Source organism: Triturus cristatus, chromosome 1_1 (assembly GCF_964204655.1).
Source record: "Triturus cristatus chromosome 1_1, aTriCri1.1, whole genome shotgun sequence".
Classification (NCBI taxonomy): domain Eukaryota; kingdom Metazoa; phylum Chordata; class Amphibia; order Caudata; family Salamandridae; genus Triturus; species Triturus cristatus.
In genome coordinates, this window is record NC_140579.1 from 1,088,703,473 (window position 1) to 1,088,717,314 (window position 13,842).

Consider the following 13,842-nt stretch of genomic DNA (forward strand, 5'->3'; position numbering starts at 1 on the left):
TTTACAGAAAAAGGAGAAAGAGTCACAGGGAATTGATGTAGCTAGGCTACGTATGGAAATGGAAGAGATGATAGCAGGAACAATACCTACAGAAACACTGAAGGATTATCAGGAAGGGGAGATCCTCTTCCTGTGCAAGAGTATCACATGGAGAGCAAAGAACATACATGACAGGTTGAAAGGAATAGCCAGTGAATTGGGAATTGACATGGATAAGGTAAAAGCTTTACAAAAGCCTTACCGAGTGGATTTTATAGACAAGGACATTGAGAATCTGAACAATGCAGGCCGAACAGGACAGATTAAGGAAATGATTGCCTTGCTGAAGAAATGGGGAGATGTAGAAAGATGGAAAGACAGATGGTACCGAAAGCGAGAGGATGGGGCAGATAGAACTTACTCGGCATTCCCCCTGAAAGAAAAAGAGAAGGCAGTGACAGCTTATCCCATGAGAGAGATTCCAGGAGGTGGGTACGTACATGTCCCATGGACCAGACAGGATATTTTATCATTTACAAATGATTTTCCTCGACTAAGGGAAAAGCCCGTTGAGTGGTACAGACAGGTCGACAGATTTGTAAAGCTGTCAAAAGTACTGAGGATTGACCTGAATAGTCTGTTTGATATAATTGTACCAGCAGACCTGTGGGCAGAATGTAGAATAGTCGTAGACTGGCCCACTAAGGAATACCCGAGAGATCCAAAAACAGGAGCCCCAGACCCGGAGGTCATGAAGAAGTATGAGCAGGTTATGGCCTTCTTGAAAAATAAAGTACCCCCCAAGGAAACAGACTGGGTTAAAATAGATCACACCAAGAATTGAAAGAATCAGTCCATGCTTACTATGAAAGACTGATACTAGCTTTTAAGCAGTTCAGTGGAGATGAACACCTGGGTGACAAGGATCTGAGTCATTTTGTGTATAGATTTGTGTACGGTTTGCGGCCTGAAATCAGTGAAATGATACGGCAGCACACCGTAGACTGGCAGAGTAAGAAGATTGATGAGATTCTGAGACATGCAAAATACTTCAGTGATGAGATTGAGGCAAAGCAGAGAAAGCTAAAAGAAAAGGCAATGTGGGCACAGGTGAAAGTTGCAGAAAGACAGGAAGCTCAGTTGGTTGAACAGGCAAATAACCCAGGAAATAAGCCCAGGTTTGGTCCAGGAAAAGGAAAAGGGAATATCGAAGAAGCAAAGAAAAAGTTCCCCTGCCACAACTGTGGAAAATTGGGGCACTGGAAATCCGAGTGTAAGAATCCACCGTCTAGTAATGATGATAATCCATCATTGAATTCGCAGGTGCAGAGTGAGGGGTGTGGTCAGCATCGGCAACAGCAGAAGGCTGATAAGCAGCAGAATCAGGTGCCAAAACCACCCTTGCCACAGAGAAGAGGATCTCAGAATTACAGCCAAGAGTCGGGATTCTACGATGAAGAGCAGGTAATCAAACCAAAACGCGCAAGCGCAGTTTCTCAGTACTGGCTGAAGAATGAGGGAAGTGACTCCGAGGGAGACTTCTGATGTTGCCGAAGAGAGGAAGAAGAGTGTGTACTTGGCGCAACTCTAGAAATAGACATGGCAGGGCCTTTTGTAGATGGAAAAATTAATGGTGAAAGTGTCACTTTTCTAGTTGACACAGGGGCCACGAGATCAACTGTCAGGTCAGCAGATATAAAGAATCTTCCTCTCTCGGATGAAGCTATCCAAGTAGTTGGTGTGTCCAACACGCAGATTAAAACACTACTTACTGAACCAGTAAGGGTTAAAATAGGGAAATTTTCAGACATGCACCGATTCGTGGTGTGTGACACAAGTCCTGTGAACTTGCTAGGCAGGGATCTGCTGTGCAAGATGAATTGCACTATTTTCTGTACTCCAGATGGAATAACCTTTGAAACACCTGATGAGGATGTTCTATACAGAATGACCATGGATAACAGAGAATGTGAGGCTTTGGGAACATATGCAATATTTAATCCAGATGCATTACCCCCAGAGTTGAAACATACAGTAAAAGCAGCAGTTTGGGATTTTACTGGAGAAGTTGTGGGGCTGATGAGAAATGTAGATCCAGTAAAGATTACTGTAAAAGAGGGAGTGGTTTACCCAAACATACCGCAATACAGATTGACACCTGAAATAATTGAAGGAATAACACCCATAATCGAGAAAATGATTCAGCAGGGGGTGTTAAGAGAAATATTGAGCAGCCCGTGTAATTCGCCAATAATGGGACTGAAGAAACCTAATGGGAAGTTCAGAATAGTACAGGATTTGAGAAAGATTAACAAGATTGTTGTGCCATGTTGTCCTATTGTGCCAAATCCATCAGTGATTTTGTATCAGATTCCCCATGATGCAGAGTGGTATACGGTAATTGATCTGTGTCATGCTTTCTTTTCAATCCCATTGCATCATGACAGCCAGCCAATATTTTCTTTTAGATTTGGAGAACGGATTTTGGCATGGTGCCGAATTCCACAGGGGTACACAGAGAGCCCTTCAATATTTAATCAATTGCTAAAGAAATCTCTGGAAAGTCTGACAATGCCTGAAAATTCAGTCTTGGTCCAATATATTGATGACCTACTTGTGGCATCAAAAACACGTGAATCTTGTGAAGTAGATACCATTGCATTACTGAATCACTTGGCAGATAGGAGGTTAAAAGTATCTCCAGCCAAATTGCAGTTCTGTAAGAAAGAAGTCCAGTATCTGGGACATAATATTGAGAAAGGCCTGAGAAAAGTGACCATTGACAGGATCAAAATCATTAGAGGAATGAGAGCCCCAATGACACAAAGAGAGGTGAGAATGTTCCTGGGAATGGTGGGTTATTGTCGTCAGTGGATAAGTAATTTTTCCCTGATTGCCAAACCATTGATTAAATTGACCAAAAGTGAGGTGAAAGACCCATTGGAACTAAACCCAGAAGAAATGGCTGTATTCAGAGAGCTGAAAGACAGATTATGTGAAGCTCCTGCCCTAGGAATGCCTGATTATGAAAAGGAATTTGAGCTGTATTTTAGTGAGAGAAACGGATGTGCACTTTCAGTGTTAATTCAGAAACATGGACGTCTGAGGAGGCCAATTGCCTATTTCTCAGCAACTCTTGACCCAGTAGCTGTGGGTTTCCCGGTTGCCTGAAAGCAGTAGCTGCTACCTGTAAAAGTCTGGAACAAAGTGAGGGAATCATAATGGGATACCCTGTACGGGTATTTGTACCTCATGATGTGGCAATCCTTTTAACAAGGAGCCGGACACAGTTCATGTCTCATAGTCGGCTGACTAAATATGAGAGAGTCATTCTTGGTGCAACAAATGTAAGCCTGGAGAGATGCGTGAATGTGAATCCAGCGACACTGTTGCCTGATGCTGAATGTGTGGGAGTGAGAAATGACGTTGATCATGATTGCCTGGATGTACTAGATTACTGTACAAAGCCAAGACCAGACATAAGAGATCTGCCACTGCCTGAAAGTGATCATGTGTTGTTTGTGGATGGATCTTGTCTGAGAACAGATGAAGGAGTGTTGAGTGCTGCATACGCTGTGTGCAAAGTCTCGGAAGTTGTGGAAGCATCACCCTTGAAAGGAGTTAAATCCGCTCAGGTGGCAGAATTGGTGGCACTGACAAAAGCATGCAAGATTGGGAAAAGTGTGAGAGTGACTGTGATGACTGACAGCCAGTATGGCTTCGGAGTTGTCCATGATTTTGGCCAGCTATGGCTACAAAGAGGTTTCCTGACCTCAAGTGGAACTCCCATAAAGAATGCTGAAGTGGTTGGAAAACTGCTAGAGGCGATACAGCTGCCTAAAGAACTAGCAGTTGTAAAATGTGCTGCTCATGGACAAGGAGATGATTTTGTAACAGTGGGAAACAAGTTTGCCAATGACATAGCGCAATACTGTGCAAGAAACAATCATTCAATTAACAGGAGTAAAGAGCGAGAAATGTCTTCTTGTTCCTTAATGTTTACTAATGAGGTGGAAACATGGGAGGAAGTAAAACAGCTGCAGAATGAGGCAGGAGACGAGGAAATGAAAGATTGGGTGAAAGCAGGTTGTGCACCAAGGGAAAAAGATCATGTGTGGGTCTACAGGGATGGAAGACCAGTCATGCCAAATAGCCTGTTGTCAACAATGGCAAGGATGTATCATGGCCAAGGACACTTGGGGAGGGATGCTATGATAAGAGCCTTTAAGCAAACCTGGTACAGTCCAAAGTTCAGGTTGATAGCAGAAAGTCTCTGTCAGAGATGTCTGATATGTCAACAGTTCAATCCTGGAAAGAAAACAGTGGTGAGCCTGGGAACAATAGGCAGAGAGGGGGGACCCTTCACAAGAATGCAGATTGACTTCATTGAAATGCCCCCAGTCAACAGATTGAGGTATGTCCTGGTGGTGGTCTGTTTGTTCTCCAGGTGGGTAGAGGCCTATCCAACAAGAAGAAATGATGGGATAACAGTGGCCAAATTACTGTTGAGAGAGTTCATCCCAAGGTACGGGTTCCCAGTAACCATTGAATCAGACAGATGAGGACATTTTTATAATGAAATCATGGGTTTGATCTGTGAAGCATTGAGTGTACAGCAGAAGCTACATTGTGCTTACAGACCAGAGGCTTCTGGTGTGGTTGAACAAATGAATGGTACCATCAAAAACAGAATTGGCAAAATGTGCTTAGCCACAGGAATAAAATGGCCTGATGTCTTGCCTCTAGTCCTGATGACCATTAGGTCTACTCCAGACAGAACGACAGGTTTGAGTCCACATGAAATTATCATGGGACGTGCAATGAGGCATGCATATGTACCAGTCAACAAGTTAATGACAATAACTGATGACATGATTTTGGATTACTGTAAAGGCCTGGCTGACGCAGTTCATTCTGTGTTTCACCAGGTTGGAGAAGACGCCACCACACTTGAAAAGAAACCAGCCCATGATCTGAGCCCAGGGGACTGGGTAAGGATAAAAGTTCACAGAAGAAGAAATTGCCTGGCTCCAAGGTGGGGAAGGCCAAGACAAGTCATCTTGACCACAACGACTGCTGTAAAGTGTGCTGGAGTGAAAAATTGGATACATGCAAGCCACACACTGAGAGTTCCAAATCCAAGAGATGGTACTGGAAAAGAATACTTTGAAGAATCAGATTCCAGTGATGATGCAAACAGTGAGACAGTAAGAAGGAAAAAGAATCCTGAAAGTGGGGAAAGTGAGTCCAGGGAAATTTTCATCCCACCAGAAGAGGTTCTGAAGAGAACAGTGCAAACTGCAGAAGCAAGTTCAGACTCAGAAGAATTACCTGAGGTTCCAATTGACAGTGACCAACACAAAAAGAAAGAAAGAAAAAAGAACATTCCAACAAAAGAGACACCTGAATCACAAGAGGAAATTGGACAAGTTCCACCTGAGATAAATATTGAAGAAAAAGGGACAGACAAAGACAGTAAGGGACAGATTGCGGAAAAACCCCGAGGAGGTATAGGGAACATCAACAACAAGCTAGGTGAAGGGACAAGTAGACAGCAAGAAGATTGCGTGTCGGAGACCCGACGAGGGACAGAAGTAGGGAAATCTCAATTGGTGGAAAAAGAGACTGTTGGAGAAAAAGAAGTTGTTGGAGAAAAGAAAGCTGTTGATGAACGAGAGGTAACTGAAACAGAATCTGATGAAAGTGACAATGAGATACATGGAGGACGAGTTCTGAGAAAGAGAACTTGGCTTGGAGAAAGAAACAATAAAGAAGGAAAACAAAAGAGAAATGCTAAAGGAGATCTTTGGCCAAATAAGATAAAGAGACTAAGGTACAGACTGACACGAGTTAACTCTTCGAAAGCTGAACAAGTGAACGAAGTGTCTAGTCAAAATCCAACCAAAGAAGAAGAAACAAAGATACCTGAGAAAACTAAAAGAATAAGAAAACCAAACCAGAGGTACAAGTCACCGGAATGGACGTATGTGGCACTGCCTGAACAAGGAGAAGAGGCGGACAGCCAAGGAAGTCCAGAGGAGGCTTTACTGAAGGAGGTTGCTGAAGAAGAAGCTGTGGGAATCCTGAGAGTTATCTTGTCCGACATTGGAGAAGAGACGGATGTTCAGGACCTGATACAGTTTGATGATGATGAAGAGACAGTGAAAAGTGATGAAAATCCAAATTGAGTAAATCCAAGGAAAATCACTTGGAGAAGAGAAGAAAAAGAAATACTAAAAATTAGTAGATTGTAATAATCTTTTGGGTACTTGCTGCCCTTAAAAGTTCAGTAGAGGAGTAGAAGAGGCTAAGTCAAAAGACACGGTCAAATTAACAAAATGGCTAACACTGAGAATAAAAGTAGATGTACCTTTCTGAAAGGTACAGCTTTGGAGCGTGCTTGCTCTACTGATTTCATTTAGAGTCACTATAGACACTTTAGAAGGTCATACTGAGAACAAAACTAATGTAGGGAAAAGCTCACAGAAAATAGTACCGACTAGAACTAGCAATATGCATATACACAAGGATAGGTCAATTAATGATTTTTCTAGCAATGTTTTTTCTAAATTGTTGTACGAGTACGTAAAGACAATGGAAGTACTGGATTGCTACGTCTGCATGCAATTACCTGCCTCTGTTTCGGAAGGAGTGACTTATCATCTTCCGGCTACGTATGGAATTTCCTGTAGTGTGCTGATTAGTATATTTTATCAGTTAGGGAAATTAGATTATAATATGTCTAATGTAGATAATATTCTTGGTCAACTGCCTATGAATAAAGCACTGAATCCTGCAAAAGAAGCTAACAATTTAGGTGAGATTTTTTTAGAAACCATAGAATTAACATTAGAAGATGTTTTTAGAAATAATTTAACTAGCAGTTTGAAAGGAGAAGAGAAGAATTTTCTAGACATGGTTGAGAGAAGAAGATTGAACATGCACAAGAAAGCAGAAGGGCATAAAATGAGTGATACAATGTGGGATATTGAGAAAGAAAAGGAGTTGAAAAATGGAGCCAGTCCAACTATGGCTATAGATGCCCCACAGAAAGGAAAACTGTGCATTACCAGGAAGAGATCCCAGTATGATTATTATTTCATAGGGACTAGTGAGTGCCATGATACATACTTTATTGCAACCGGATGGGGATTTAGAGGAGGAGAAGATCCAGTTTTCCCGGAGTGTATTATATTTGTGGGAACAAGGCTTATTACCGTTTGGCTGACCATTGGTTTGGTACATGTTATGTTGGCCTGGTCTTTCCAAAGATTTTTCACATGGATAGAGTAGATGATGCTGAACATTCTAATACATTAACACGCTATAGAAGAGAAACATGGACAGAAATTGTAGGAGATATTTTTGGAGCTTTAATTCCAGCAGTGGGAATTTCTTTAAATGCATTTGGCATTCGGAAGCTATCAACAGTGGTGGATCGCTTGTCAACAAGCACCGCTGGAGGCTTTCTTTTGGTTAATACAGAAATGGTTGCTTTGCGTGCTATGGCGATGCAAAATCGACTTGCCCTTGACATTCTTTTGGCAAAAGAGGGTGGAGTCTGTGGAATGCTGAAAGTTCAACATTGTTGCACTTACATTCCTGACGAAAGTAAAGATCTAAAAGTTTATATAAAAAATATTACTGATTTGCATGAAGAATTAGTACCACTGGAAGCTGAAAGTATCTGGACTAAAATGGCTAATAAGATGATTGCTATCAAAAACTTTGTAGCTAAAATAGGTAGTACCATTTTTGGTAAGATATTATTTCCATTAACCTGTGTAATTGTTACATTATTGATCCTTAGATTAGGATGTATGTGTTGTAGATATAGAAGAAATAAAAAGAAAATCACAAAAGAAAATGTTAAAAAGAGACAAAAGAAATCAGAAAGAGATCCACAAGAAATAGAATTAGAAGAGCTAAGAGAAAGCATGTATATAGAAACTAAAAAGGAAGATGAGATGGAAACAAGGGTTTAAAACATGAACAAGAAGATATTTTGAATTCTTCCAAAAGGGGAAACTAAATTGATTTTTGGGGTTTTGATTTTTGTGGTGATTATATATCACCAAAGGGGGGATTGATGGAGCAGGGTTTTTACTTTAAAACCGAATACCTGTTTAATTTTCGCATGTTATAACTAAAAGTACTACTGATTAATTATTAATTATTAAAAGTTTGTCGAATGTTGTCTAACCAACCTTATTAACAAAAGAATTACACGTGGGAATGCTATTGCATGGCTAAAATAATAAGTGAACTAAGTTGGTGAGCAAACTGACAGAAATCGATGTTGCTTATGTGATGTTACTGTGTTTGCGCTTATAATTAATATGCATTAATGGCTTTTGATGTCGCAAATGGCTAGATAAATACACACACATAAGGGTATTAGCAGGGGAATAACACTGTATAATCATTTCCGTGCAGTAATTTTGTTTATGTTTATTTTCACTTAAGTTGTCCAATGTGGCCTACCCGAAAATGGCTACCATCTGCAGCCTGCACTCGAGTAGATGGAAATTTACAAAAAGGCTTCGCTCTGCCTGTGACCTTGCACCTCAGATGAACTGAAAAGCCATAAACATGATGACAAGTCCAGGAAAGCAGCCAAGTGCCCCTGGAAGATGGAGATGTTGCACATGAACTTGTGATGAACTCACTATTGAAACAAATTTACCTAGTAGGGACATCCGTAGATGTATCGAATTAGTCTTGGACATTCAATTCTGCTATTCATTATTTGGGACAATCTAGGTGTGAGAAAATCTCGCACAATATCGAAAATGTACCAAGATGACATTATTTCCGCCATTCATCCGTTCTGAACAAAGAATTGTTACTTTATAGAATGTAAATTTTAGTATAAATAATAGTAGGCTAGAGAGGTCTAGCGCCACTTCTTCCCGAGCAGATGATCCGAGGTCCCTATGCTGACGGAGAGGACGATGACTCTACATGACGGCAGGAAATTCTAATTCTTCTACAGAGGACCGGTTCTGACTTAGGATCTGACATTTAGACAGAATAGGTAAATATGAGAGAAATGAATTTGCATTTAATTGGCTTTTCTTACAATTTTAGATAAAGAAATAATTCTGTTTGAATTTCTGTGTCGGGTGATTATTTCTGGTCATGTTTATTGAATTTATTGTGTATTCTTGAAATTTATTTTGCTAGATTAATAAGCAACTAAGCAGATGCCATTGACCTCAAAGTACAGGCAGATTGGATAGGTTTTTGTGAAAGTGTTTCCCCTTTACAGGGCAACAGATAGAGTGGTTAGGATGAATGTTGGTGTAATGGGCCCCACCAGCGTGTGATGTGTGTGTGCGTGTGTGACTGTGTGATCACTCCGTCCGTGGAAGTAGAGGGGATTCGGAAGCTCCGATCTGCACCACCTCAAGGCAGCCCCCTAACACAATTAACCTTTTTCAACAACTAAGGGGCATATTATCAACGGCCAGCGATAATTATTGCTGGCCGTGCTTAGCGATAATTTTATTATCGCAAGCTATCTCTGGAATTTATCGCTTTATTAACAACGCGTTTCTCCAGGGCGATAAAAATTCCAGAGATAGCGAGGTTATCACCCTTTTGCAGGGAACATCGCTGGCTTTCCAGCAATGTTCCCTGCAAAACGGCGATAACCTTGCTGATACGACCCACAGGGTCGTATCAGCATAATCCACCCCAATGTTGGGGATAGGTAAGTCTGCATTTTAGCAGACGTTAGTTTTTGGAGAAAAAAAGCTCTTTTCTCCAAAAACTAACGTGTGCTAAAACGCTGGGGCAGCCTTGTAAATATCGCGATGTGAACATCAGCGATATTTGCAAGGTTGTCCATCCGGGGTACGCCCAGTGATGCCCACTTTGCATCTCATTAGCGATGCAAAGGGAGGCGTTGGGAAAAAGGGTGCTAACATGCGATTATGCATGTTAGCACCCTCTTGTAAATAGGGTGATAGTTTTAGCTCCACTTCTTTGGCTTTTTAAGCCAAAAAAGTGGAGATAAAGCCCTTGTAAATATGCCCCCAAGACTCCTTCACAGCCTGCGTGCTCCATGCACCGTAATTACGTGATTGGGAATTGTGAGGCAACAGCCCGGTAATGTGCTCTTTGCTGCAGCTGTAATTACAGTCCCAGGTGCACGAGCTCTGCCTCTGCAGGGCGCGAGGCGGAGGAGGATGACTCACGTGCGTCTTACATTTGCATGTGCCCGTTGCACGCACACTGGTTTAAGTGTGAACTTTCGCATACACACAATCTGCTGTTTTCCCCGGGAGGCCCTATTTTCACAGCAGTCTCAATACAGGGAGCCGAGCACCTGCCAGGCTGCCCGTGGAACAAAAGTGTCTCATATGTATGCTCAGCGTCAGCCGGTTGTGGAAGGGAAGGAAGCTCAAGCCTGGCAATGCTTTGCAGGCCTGGTTTTAGCAACGAAGGGGCGTCCACAGATGAGACGCCAGCGGTGGAGTCGTCTGGGGGTACTGAAACAAGATGTACATGGACACAGATAAAGGCATTCTGGGGCAGATTTACAAGGGCTTTATCTCCGCTTTTTTGGCTTTTAAAGCCAAAAAAGCGGAGATAAAACTATTGCCCTATTAACAAGAGGGTGCTAACATGCATTAGCGCATGTTAGCACCCTTTTACCCAACGCCTCCCTTTGCATCTCTAATGAGATGCAAAGTGGGCGTCACTGGGCAGGACAACCTTGTAAATATCGCTGATGTTCACATCGCGATATTTACAAGGCTGCCCCAGCATTTTAGCACACGTTCGTTTTTGGAGAAAACTGCCGTTTTCTCCAAAAACTAATGTCTGCTAAAATGCAGACTTACCTACCCCTAACATTGGGGTGGATTATGCTGATTCGACCCTTTGGGTCATATCAGCAAGGTTAATCGCCGTTTTGCAAGAAACATCGCTGGAAAACCAGCGATGCTCCCTGCAAAACGGCGATAACCTCTCTATCTCTGGAATTATTATCGCCCTGGAGAAACGCGTTGTTAATAACGCGCTACCAGGGCGATAAATTCCAGAGGTAGCCTGCGATAACTAAATTATCGCTAAGCACGGTCAGCGATAATTATCGCTGGCCGTTGATAATATGCCCCTCTGTTCTTAAGATGTAATTACGTTTGCATAGAGCTCTTGAGGGCAGCGGCGGTAAGGTTGTACTTAACACAATAGTGGAAAGAACTACTGAGATGGATACCCGAGGGGCATATTATGAAGGACGGCGTTAAAATTATCGCCCCTTTAGCGGCAGAAAACTGCCGCTAAAGCGGCGATAATGGGCTTGATAATATGCCGCAGAGAATTCCAATAGAAGCCCATGTTGACACTAGAACATGGGCTTCTATGGGATTTCTCAAGGGCATATTATCAAGCCCATTATTGCCGCTCTAGCGGCAATTTTCTGCCGCTAAAGCGGCGATAATTTTAACGCCGTTTCTTGATAATATGCCCCCAGGGGCGTGTGGAACAGTGCTGAGCAAAGACCTGAAAGCAGCTCCAGAAACACTGCTAATGCCAACCCCCATTGCAATAAACAAGCCGTCGCGACCTTCCGGGCGGTTCGCACAATAATCAGAGCCCACTACTATTTACTATAGCAAACAAGCATTGGCATAGCCAATAGGTCTCGCTTTTGGGACCTTATAAGTAGTTATGCAGCACAATATCCTTGGTGCAACAACATTAACTGTTGCATGGTTAAACACTTATAAGGTCCCAAAGGCGAGACCTATTGGCTATGCCAATGCTTGTTGTTAAAACCTGCAGATCATGCAGCAGATGAAGGATTATGTGGCAGATGCAGTAAATTCATAAGTATGCAGAAAACGAAGCGGCCTAGGAATCGCATGATTCCAGTGTCCCTGGCTGTTTATTATATAGTTAATGAAGATGTGAAAAGGCACTCACAGCAGCAGCATGGGCTCTCCTGTATATAGTGAACTGGGATTTGTAAATCCTGAATAGCAGAAGGAATGTCACATACTTAAAATAGCACGCTCAACTCAGACGTGCATGATGGTTCCAAGGAAGCAGCCAAGCGGCACACACAGATGACAGACAAATGTTTCTACTTCGCTGTTCACTTACCAGTCGCCTGTGGAAATGGATCGGATGAGCCGGATACCGGGGGCCAGAGAAGACCTCCTTCTTCTTGACTGATATAAACACCTAGGACGCCGCTAAAGATATGGGAATTAATCAGCGAAACGCCTTAAAGAGGTAAATGTGTAAAATAATAGCTACTAAAAATCTAGCCTACGAAACAAAAGATGGGGGGGGGGGGGGGGACAGTAAAACCTAACGTCAAAAAAATTTATAAAATAACTACGTAGCCTAAATCTTCAATGGTAAGATTAAAAAAATCTGAACTAGCAGCTAGCGGAATAATGTGGGCTGACCGACAACGTCCCCGCAGGGGACCCTCATAAGAGAGCGGCCCCTTTAGTGCCACAGGATGGCACACTGGACAGCCTAGTGTCCGGAGACCCCTTCGGGGTCACGCTCGTCACTTCCGGCCGAGGTGGGGGAAGGGGAGAGGTATAAGTTCCTCCCCCACCCACCTGGCTGCCTCTTTGCCCCTCACCCTGATGCCGTTTCCCTCCCTACCGCTTACCCGGCGTACTCAGGGGGGAGGGGGGAGGATTTTCTAATCTTTTTATTTGTGTTGCAGGCGGAGTTACAGGGCGATCCAGAGGCGGAAAGGTACTCAGGGGTACCCTCTTCAGGAGCACAAAGGGTGCTGAGGCCTAATATCCCCAGGAATTCTTTGCGGTGGACCCTGAGGGGCAACGGCGCCCCGTCTTTCCTACGGGCGGTTGGAAACCTGTACAACCGGGGGTCGCTTGAATGCTCCGCCCCTCGTAGGGGGGGGCGTGAGTAAGGAGGTGGACCGACAGTTCACCGGAAGTGGGGGGGGGCTATCCCCTCACCACAACCGAAGCACTGATTGGCTAAGGCCACGATGCAAGTTGGCCCATCAGGTGGTAGGCCGCAAGGGGCGGCTTGCCTTTGGATCGCCTGTAAGATAGCCCACCATGTTGGCATATTTGGTATGCTAATAAACCTGCAGCAATTTTCTCCACCGAAAAAGGTGTCTTATCTGATTATTTATGTTACCTGTATGTTGCTGCGTGAGGGCTGGTGAGTGTGGCCGACATTGGCACTATGCCCCTGAGAGAAGCTCTAACTGTTTAAATACGCTTTACAATAGCATGGGACCTGTCCCGACTGATCAGTCTGTCCTCTAATTTATAGAAGATAACATGACTCCAGTTGCCACACAGCCAGGCTTTAAATACCGGAATCAGTCATTCAGAACTGAGGTGCTCTGGAGTGAATCAGCTGGGTTTCAACCCGGGAACTTGTGACGATCAGTACTGCACGCCGCATGCCCAGGGCTGTTCCTGTACACAGCACTACTCCTACGCTGCCTTTGTACCCTGCTTTGCGCCTATGCTGCCCAACTGCCTCTCGTCTTACCTGCCTGTTTTCGGCAGTCTCTTTTAAAGCGTCCCATGAATACCGTCCGCCATGAGCCGGCTGATGTACACAGAGGAGGAGGACCTGGGAGAACAGTGCAGCGCCGAGACCAAACATGTGATTCAAGGGAGGAGGGCCGTGGCACAGTAAGGGGCGGGGCTGATTATAGGCACGGGAGCTGCGTGGGGAAGTGACATGAATCAATCAGCCGACTGGGACTCACGCGGGCGCACGTGAGTGGGCTTTGGTGATTCTCCGGTTACAGAATTTTTTTTAAACAAGTGAGAAGGGTGGGATGTTTGAGAGTAGAACTTTCAGAGAAATTGGTCAAAAACTCCTAGATATCAGGCACTG

The 13,842-nt window shown here is 43.6% G+C and overlaps 1 long non-coding RNA gene across 2 annotated transcripts in view; it reads right to left on the reverse strand.

The window, feature by feature from the left end:
* LOC146871602 (uncharacterized) overlaps nt 1–13,582 on the reverse strand; it is a 78,975-nt gene extending 65,393 nt beyond the window's left edge. For both annotated transcript variants that reach the window (XR_014959586.1, XR_014959585.1), the window contains exons 1-2: nt 13,489–13,582; nt 12,097–12,188 (exon numbers count right to left, since the gene is read on the reverse strand). This is a non-coding gene — a long non-coding RNA (uncharacterized LOC146871602). The remainder of the gene's footprint in view (nt 1–12,096; nt 12,189–13,488) is intronic.
* Between the last annotated feature and the right edge of the window lie 260 nt (nt 13,583–13,842).